A 7,534-nucleotide genomic window follows, 5' to 3' on the forward strand; every position below is an offset into this window, starting at 1 on the left:
CCTGACCAGTATTTCTGTGTGTTGTGTGTGAAGGTCACTCGGTGCCCTGACCAGTATTTCTGTGTGTTGTGTGTGAAGGTCACTCGGTGCCCTGACCAGTATTTCTGTGTGTTATGTGAAGGTCACTCGGTGTCCTGACCAGTATTTCTGTGTGTTATGTGTGAAGGTCACTCGGTGTCCTGACCAGTATTTCTGTGTGTTATGTGTGAAGGTCACTCGGTGCCCTGACCAGTATTTCTGTGTGTTGTGTGTGAAGGTCACTCGGTGCCCTGACCAGTATTTCTGTGTGTTGTGTGTGAAGGTCACTCGGTGCCCTGACCAGTATTTCTGTGTGTTGTGTGTGAAGGTCACTCGGTGCCCTGACCAGTATTTCTGTGTGTTGTGTGTGAAGGTCACTCGGTGCCCTGACCAGTATTTCTGTGTGTTGTGTGTGAAGGTCACTCGGTGCCCTGACCAGTATTTCTGTGTGTTATGTGAAGGTCACTCGGTGTCCTGACCAGTATTTCTGTGTGTTATGTGTGAAGGTCACTCGGTGTCCTGACCAGTATTTCTGTGTGTTATGTGTGAAGTTCACTCGGTGTCCTGACCAGTATTTCTGTGTGTTGTGTGTGAAGGTCACTCGGTGCCCTGACCAGTATTTCTGTGTGTTGTGTGTGAAGGTCACTCGGTGCCCTGACCAGTATTTCTGTGTGTTGTGTGTGAAGGTCACTCGGTGCCCTGACCAGTATTTCTGTGTGTTGTGTGTGAAGGTCACTCGGTGTCCTGACCAGTATTTCTGTGTGTTGTGTGTGAAGGTCACTCGGTGCCCTGACCAGTATTTCTGTGTGTTGTGTGTGAAGGTCACTCGGTGCCCTGACCAGTATTTCTGTGTGTTGTGTGTGAAGGTCACTCGGTGTCCTGACCAGTATTTCTGTGTGTTGTGTGTGAAGGTCACTCGGTGTCCTGACCAGTATTTCTGTGTGTTGTGTGTGAAGGTCACTCGGTGCCCTGACCAGTATTTCTGTGTGTTGTGTGTGAAGGTCACTCGGTGTCCCTGACCAGTATTTCTGTGTGTTGTGTGTGAAGGTCACTCGGTGCCCTGACCAGTATTTCTGTGTGTTGTGTGTGAAGGTCACTCGGTGCCCTGACCAGTATTTCTGTGTGTTGTGTGTGAAGGTCACTCGGTGCCCTGACCAGTATTTCTGTGTGTTGTGTGTGAAGGTCACTCGGTGCCCTGACCAGTATTTCTGTGTGTTGTGTGTGAAGGTCACTCGGTGTCCTGACCAGTATTTCTGTGTGTTGTGTGTGAAGGTCACTCGGTGTCCTGACCAGTATTTCTGTGTGTTGTGTGTGAAGGTCACTCGGTGTCCTGACCAGTATTTCTGTGTGTTGTGTGTGAAGGTCACTCGGTGTCCTGACCAGTATTTCTGTGTGTTGTGTGTGAAGTTCACTCGGTGTCCTGACCAGTATTTCTGTGTGTTGTGTGTGAAGGTCACTCGGTGCCCTGACCAGTATTTCTGTGTGTTGTGTGTGAAGGTCACTCTGTGCGTCTGCTGGGGCAGAAGAAGGCCAACGGGAAGCGTCTCGGCGGAGCCAGACTGGATCTGCCCAAGATTAGAAAGAACCCTCTGATAGAGATCATTTCAATCAATACAGGGTAAGCTGCGCACACACACACACACACACACACACACACACACACACACAGGTAGCCGACAACAAACGGGGGGAGGCCAGAGGTAGCTAGCTAGACCAGTGCCTGGCTGGCCTCATCGCTCAGACCAGTGACTGGCTGGCCTCATCGCTCAGACCAGTGCCTGGCTGGCCTCATCGCTCAGACTAGTGCCTGGCTGGCCTCATCGCTCAGACTAGTGCCTGGCTGGCCTCATCGCTCAGACCAGCTGGCCTCATCGCTCAGACCAGTGACTGGCTGGCCTCATCGCTCAGACCAGTGACTGGCTGGCCTCATCGCTCAGACCAGTGACTGGCTGGCCTCATCGCCCAGACCAGTGACTGGCTGGCCTCATCGCTCAGACTAGTGCCTGGCTGGCCTCATCGCCCAGACCAGTGACTGGCTGGCCTCATCGCTCAGACCAGTGACTGGCTGGCCTCATCGCCCAGACCAGTGACTGGCTGGCCTCATCGCTCAGACCAGTGACTGGCTGGCCTCATCGCTCAGACCAGTGCCTGGCTGGCCTCATCGCTCAGACCAGTGACTGGCTGGCCTCATCGCTCAGACCAGTGACTGGCTGGCCTCATCGCTCAGACCAGTGCCTGGCTGGCCTCATCGCTCAGACTAGGGGTGGACACTTGAAATGGAAGACTTCCTCATGGCAACAGAGAGGGGGTTTCCACATTTCCTTGAACAACAATCACAATGACCTGTTCATTGAATGGTACTGTTGCCCAATACCTACGTGACCTACCTACCTGCCTGGTCATTTTCCAGAGCAGCCAGTAAAACTACAGTCTCAGGTTAACTGACCTAGTCTCAATACATTGTTAAGGTCTGAGGAATTCAGGGACTCAGATTCACAGACACACATGAGTTCAATGGAGAGAGACATCGTTTCGACTCTACCGTTACGACTCTGCACCGTTAGGACTCTGCACCGTTAGGACTCTGACTCTGCACCGTTAGGACTCTGCACCGTTAGGACTCTGCACCGTTAGGACTCTGACTCTGCACCGTTAGGACTCTGCACCGTTACGACTCTGCACCGTTACGACTCTGCACCGTTACGACTCTGCACCGTTACGACTCTGCACCGTTACGACTCTGACTCTGAACCGTTACGACTCTGCACCGTTACGACTCTGACTCTGCACCGTTACGACTCTGACTCTGCACCGTTAGGACTCTGCACCGTTAGGACTCTGCACCGTTACGACTCTGCACCGTTACGACTCTGCACCGTTAGGACTCTGACTCTGCACCGTTACGACTCGGACTCTGCACCGTTACGACTCTGACTCCGCACCGTTACGACTCTGCACCGTTACGACTCTGACTCTGCACCGTTACGACTCTGCACCGTTACGACTCTGACTCTGCACCGTTACGACTCTGCACCGTTACGACTCTGACTCTGCACCGTTACGACTCTGACTCTGAACCGTTACGACTCTGCACCGTTACGACTCTGACTCTGCACCGTTACGACTCTGACTCTGCACCGTTACGACTCTGCACCGTTACGACTCTGCACCGTTACGACTCTGCACCGTTACGACTCTGCACCGTTACGACTCTGACTCTGCACCGTTACGACTCTGACTCCGCACCGTTACGACTCTGACTCCGCACCGTTACGACTCTGACTCCGCACCGTTACGACTCTGACTCCGCACCGTTACGACTCTGACTCCGCACCGTTACGACTCTGACTCTGTACCGTTACGACTCTGACTCCGTACCGTTACGACTCTGACTCCGCACCGTTACGACTCTGACTCCGCACCGTTACGACTCTGACTCCGCACCGTTACGACTCTGACTCCGCACCGTTACGACTCTGACTCTGCACCGTTACGACTCTGACTCCGCACCGTTACGACTCTGACTCCGCACCGTTAGGACTCTGACTCCACAAGGAAAAGCCCAGATGGGTACAGAAGGTGTTTGGATGTTTCCAGAGGAGGAAAGCAACCAGGGGTCCCACATGACAGCGCTGAGCTGCAGCATCTCGCCGTGTCGGCTGCCGTGTCGGCTGCCGTGTCGGCTGCCGTGTCGGCTGCCGTGTCGGCTGCCGTGTCGGCTGCCGTGTCGGCTGCCGTGTCGGCTGCCGTGTCGGCTGCCGTGTCGGCTGGGTGGGAGGCAGAATGAAATTCAATTCTCAGGAGATGTTGAATATTTGATAAGTGAGTGAGCGGTAGGTGGGTTTAGAAAACAGGTTCACCTCACCCTCCCCCTCTCCTCCCCCTCTCCTCCCCCGTCTCCCCCCTGTTTTATGGTGTTTACAGAGCTGCCTTCCTCCTCACAAGGTTTCCAACATCAATGGGGTTGTTAATGTTTAATGGGAAAGGCTAATTTCATCAGTTTGAATCAGGAAGGGCCTGTTGTAATTCCTATTTTATTTAAGCTTTAACTGAAAGGGTGCTTACACACACACACACACACACACACACACACACACACACACACACACACACACACACACACACACACAGTTCCGACCCACTCAGTGGAGGTCAGAATCTGCTGTTTGTGGACAGCCAGAGCAGAGAGAGAAGCCTGTATGTTGTGTGTGTTGTAAAGAACAGCCTGTTAAACCTCTGCTTCCTGTCCAGAGCTCTGACCTTTGACCCCCCCTAGGTGAGTCAGAGGAATCTACTGCATGTCTCTCTGTAGGGAAACAGTGGTGCCTTGTCATTGGGCAGACCAACACATGTTCTCTTAACCAGCCTCTGCTCAACCCTGCTCAACCCGGCAGCCAGACATTGAGAGAATAGGCTGGGCAGTGTCCTCTCTGCAGGGCCCCTGTTCTAGACTGGGGACTCTCCTCTCTGCGGGGCCCCTGTTCTAGACTGGGCAGTGTCCTCTCTGCAGGGCCCCTGTTCTAGACTGGGGACTCTCCTCTCTGCAGGGCCCCTGTTCTAGACTGGGGACTATACTCTCTGCAGGGCCCCTGTTCTAGGCTGGACAGTGTCCTCTCTGCAGGGCCCCTGTTCTAGACTGGGGACTATCCTCTCTGCAGGGCCCCTGTTCTAGACTGGGGACTCTCCTCTCTGCAGGGCCCCTGTTCTAGACTGGGGACTATCCTCTCTGCAGGGCCCCTGTTCTAGACTGGGGACTCTCCTCTCTGAAGGGCCCCTGTAGGGGTGTGTGTGTGTGTGTGTGTGTGTGTGTGTGTGTGTGTTTCTACATCCTGTGTGTGTGTGTGTGGTATTGGTATGTCCTCTCCCTGCTGTAATGGCGGCTGGCCACAGCAGGTTGCAGGACAGATATGGGATCTCTGGAGCCCAGTTTTACCACCCTGCTGCCTTGTGGCTGTGTTCCAGACCTGGATGTTAACCTCTGCAGCCCTCTGAGGGTCTATGTCTTTGAACCTCAACTGGTCTCCTCGGCCGTGGCCCGAAATTGCACCCTAATCCCTATATTGTGCACTTATTTTGGCTCACCCTATGGGCCCTCGTCAGAAATAGGGCACTATAATGGGAATAGGGTGCCGTTTTGGACGTAACCATCCGTCCTCTCCTCTGACCAGGGCCCATCCGTCCTCTCCTCTGACCAGGGCCCATCCGTCCTCTCCTCTGACCAGGGCCCATCCGTCCTCTCCTCTGACCAGGGCCCATCCGTCCTCTCCTCTGACCAGGGCCCATCCGTCCTCTCCTCTGACCAGGGCCCATCCGTCCTCTACTCTGACCAGGGCCCATCCGTCCTCTCCTCTGACCAGGGCCCATCCGTCCTCTCCTCTGACCAGGGCCCATCCGTCCTCTACTCTGACCAGGGCCCCATCCGTCCTCTCCTCTGACCAGGGCCCATCCGTCCTCTCCTCTGACCAGGGCCCCATCCGTCCTCTACTCTCACCAGGGCCCATCCGTCCTCTACTCTGACCAGGGCCCATCCGTCCTCTCCTCTGACCAGGGCCCATCCGTCCTCTCCTCTGACCAGGGCCCATCCGTCCTCTCCTCTGACCAGGGCCCATCCGTCCTCTCCTCTGACCAGGGCCCATCCGTCCTCTCCTCTGACCAGGGCCCATCCGTCCTCCTCCTCTGACCAGGGCCCATCCGTCCTCTCCTCTGACCAGGGCCCATCCGTCCTCTCCTCTGACCAGGGCCATCCGTCCTCTCCTCTGACCAGGGCCCATCCGTCCTCTACTCTGACCAGGGCCCATCCGTCCTCTCCTCTGACCAGGGCCCATCCGTCCTCTCCTCTGACCAGGGCCCATCCGTCCTCTCCTCTGACCAGGGCCCATCCGTCCTCTCCTCTGACCAGGGCCCATCCGTCCTCTCCTCTGACCAGGGCCCATCCGTCCTCTCCTCTGAACCAGGGCCCATCCGTCCTCTCCTCATGACCAGGGCCCATCCGTCCTCTCCTCTGACCAGGCCCATCCGTCCTCTCCTCTGACCAGGGCCCATCCGTCCTCTCCTCTGACCAGGGCCCATCCGTCCTCTCTGACAGGGGCCCATCCGTCTCTCCTCTGACCAGGGCCATCCGTCCTTCCTCTGACCAGGGCCCATCCGTCCTCTCCTCTGACCAGGGCCCATCCGTCCTCTACACTGACCAGGGCCCATCCGTCCTCTACTCTGACCAGGGCCCATCCGTCCTCTCCTCTGACCAGGGCCCATCCGTCCTCTCCTCTGACCAGGGCCCATCCGTCCTCTCCTCTGACCAGGGCCCATCCGTCCTCTCCTCTGACCAGGGCCCATCCGTCCTCTCCTCTGACCAGGGCCCATCCGTCCACAGCTCTGTTCACTTACCTTCTGTAATTTCCAACTACAGAGGGATCTATGAAGATATGGAGCTAGAGGGAGGAGCTATGAGAGATGAGGAGGGAGGAGCTATGAGAGATGAGGAGGGAGGAGCTATGAGAGATGAGGGAGGAGCTATGAGAGATGAGGGAGGAGCTATGAGAGATGAGGGAGGGCTATGAGAGACGAGGAGGGAGGAGCTATGAGAGACGGGGAGGGAGGAGCTATGAGAGACGGGGAGGGAGGAGCTATGAGAGACGGGGAGGGAGGAGCTATGAGAGACGGGGAGGGAGGAGCTATGAGAGACGGGGAGGGAGGAGCTATGAGAGACGGGGAGGGAGGAGCTATGAGAGACGGGGAGGGAGGAGCTATGAGAGACGGGGAGGGAGGAGCTATTACTGGTGCTGGAGGTAGCCTATTGGTTGATAAATAAGGTAGATGAGTAGTTAGGGTAGTGAACAGGGTCTGGAGGTAGCCTATTGGTCAGTTAAGAACAAATTCTTATTTACAATGATGGCCTACCCCGGCCAAACCCGGACGACGCTGGGCCAATTGTGCGCCGCCCTACGGGACTCCCAATCACAGTCGGTTGTGATACACCTGGAATCGAACCAGGGTGTCTGTAGTGCCGCCTCTTGCAATGAGATGCAGTGCTTTAGACCGCTGTGCCACTCACCACTCTGATCTTACTGTCTCTGTGATATGTATCTAAGGGTTGATAAACAAGGTTCTGGGTAATCAGTGTATCTAAGGGTTGATAAACAAGGTTCTGGGTAATCAGTGTATCTAAGGGTTGATAAACAAGGTTCTGGGTCATCAGTGTATCTAAGGGTTGATAAACAAGGTTCTGGGTAATCGGTGTATCTAAGGTTTGATAAACAAGGTTCTGGGTCATCGGTGTATCTAAGGGTTGATAAACAAGGTTCTGGGTAATCAGTGTCTGTGGTGAATCTAAGGGTTTATAAACAAGGTTCTGGGTAATCAGTGTCTGTGGTGAATCTAAGGGTTTATAAACAAGGTTCTGGGTAATCAGTGTCTGTGGTGAATCTAAGGGTTGATAAACAAGGTTCTGGGTAATCAGTGTATCTAAGGGTTGATAAACAAGGTTCTGGGTAATCAGTGTATCTAAGGATTGATAAAC

The 7,534-nt window shown here is 54.9% G+C and overlaps 1 long non-coding RNA gene across 1 annotated transcript in view; it reads left to right on the forward strand.

Annotated features, from left to right (window-relative positions):
- Positions 1-6,877, forward strand: part of LOC115181722 (uncharacterized) — a 15,071-nt gene extending 8,194 nt beyond the window's left edge. Inside the window, exon 2 of the long non-coding RNA XR_003873500.1 lies at positions 6,804-6,877. This is a non-coding gene — a long non-coding RNA (uncharacterized LOC115181722). The remainder of the gene's footprint in view (positions 1-6,803) is intronic.
- Positions 6,878-7,534: the final 657 nt, after the last annotated feature.

The sequence above is a fragment of the Salmo trutta genome, unplaced genomic scaffold (genome assembly GCF_901001165.1).
Source record: "Salmo trutta unplaced genomic scaffold, fSalTru1.1, whole genome shotgun sequence".
In the NCBI taxonomy this organism is placed as follows: Eukaryota; Metazoa; Chordata; class Actinopteri; order Salmoniformes; family Salmonidae; genus Salmo; species Salmo trutta.